Source organism: Centroberyx gerrardi, chromosome 7, assembly GCF_048128805.1.
Source record: "Centroberyx gerrardi isolate f3 chromosome 7, fCenGer3.hap1.cur.20231027, whole genome shotgun sequence".
Taxonomy (NCBI): domain Eukaryota; kingdom Metazoa; phylum Chordata; class Actinopteri; order Beryciformes; family Berycidae; genus Centroberyx; species Centroberyx gerrardi.
Window position 1 is genome coordinate 17,978,014 of NC_136003.1, and position 1,950 is coordinate 17,979,963.

Sequence of the window (1,950 nt, forward strand, 5' to 3'; positions counted from 1 at the left end):
ATGCCACTGTAAGAATAGTAAACAAACAATTATATGGTTTTGACCAATTATTGTTGATTAATATTATTTGAATAAGTTATGTCAAGCAATTAATTAAATTCTAGGGTGTATGATTGCTTAGGAAGATGGTAGGGACACAATGGCAGATTTTATTACATTTTGCACATTTAAGAAGGACCTTTTATAAGAGCAGTGACCTTTAATAAGATTACAATATACAGTTCATACAACATTATGTATCTTAGGACTTTCAGACTTCTGAGTAGCCTGCTGTACTTGTCCGACAGGCTGTATGGTGTGAAGTCAAATGTGAAAGCAGCTTTCAATCTGCATCATAAAATGTGTTAACACATTAAGTAAAATAAGGCTCAAGTCGTACAGTATCTAGACAAGCTAGACAATGCTTTCATTGTTTTACCTCTCTCTCTAATAAAGCAATAAGCCCCAAGAGGCCGTGGTTTACAGTGATTTTAGAACAGCTAAGCGGAGTGCCTAAAACCCCCTTAGCTGTTCTAAAATCATTGTAAACCACGGCCTCACGGGGCTTATTGCTTTTATAAAACGGTTACTACATATACCTGGCAAGGTTTCATAAAATAAACACACAGCAACAAAAAAATGCAATGATTTATTGATAGCAAATAATCATTCTTCCGCCAAGCAATGTAATTCTTCAGCGACATTTAGCAGAATGGTTGCCAAGCAACACACAGACACAGACAATTTGTTTGGCGCAGTAATACTGATGTGATGCGGTCACAGGTGTGTGTTTATAGAGTATTTTAAAACGGCTTCGAACGCAGCTCAGCCAATCATAATCAAGGACCGGAAATATCCGTTTTATAAAAGTTAATAAATGCCCACTATATAGAGGATTTTAATCCCTACTTAGGGTAGGAATGAGGAAACATTACCTTTATAGTAGTAAGATGCATAATTGGTGGGGGGGTCAGTAATTTAAAACAAATTTCCTGCATTTCTACACCACCTAACCTCTTGGATTAAGTCAAGAAACAGCAACCCTGTATAATGTTAACCAAAAATGTAAAATTATGTTATATTACTAGATTTCAGCATTGAGGTGCTCACATTCATGATTTTGCATAGGCATACTAACCTAAAAACTGTTTTATAAAACGGATAGTTCCGGTCCTTGATTATGATTGGCTGAGCTGCGTTCGAAGCCGTTTTAAAATACTCTATAAACACACACCTGTGACCGCATCACATCAGTATTACTGCGCCAAACAAATTGTCTGTGTCTGCGTCTGTGTGTTGCTTGGCAACCATTCTGCTAAATGTTGCTGAAGAACTACATTGCTTGGCGGAAGAATGATTATTTGGTATCAATAAATTATTGCATTTTTTTGTTGCTGTGTGTTTATTTTATGAAACCTTGCCAGGTATATGTAGTAACCGTTTTATAAAAGCAATAAGCCCCGTGAAGAACAGCTAAGGGGGTTTTAGGCACGACGCGGAGCGGAGTGCCTAACAACTGCCAATCAGATTTATTTATTTATTAATCGAAGGTGCCGGAACGCCGTTCCGGATCGTTCCGGCCCACTTTACCCCCTGACTGCACTCAACCGTTTTATATGATATCTACAGAGAGGGAAGAGAGGTTAGGGAGGATGATACTTCTCAACCTTTTGAGCTTTGTCCTTAAAAGTATGTTGCTTACTCTTAAGTACAGGAGATTTAGTAGAGATGCGTATTCTTAGTATAACAAAATGAGTTACAAAGGACAAGCCAGACTGCAGTGCAACTTTGAGATACTGCATATATAATATTACACAATGTGCTATAATACTGGTATGATGCATTAGTAGGGGAGATCATTTACAGGCCCCTTTGAGACAAATGTTTTCTTCCATGTGCTAAAAAGTTTATGGTGAAACAAGACAAATTATTGCGCTCTTACCTTTTATCTCTTACACTGCACTCTTACAC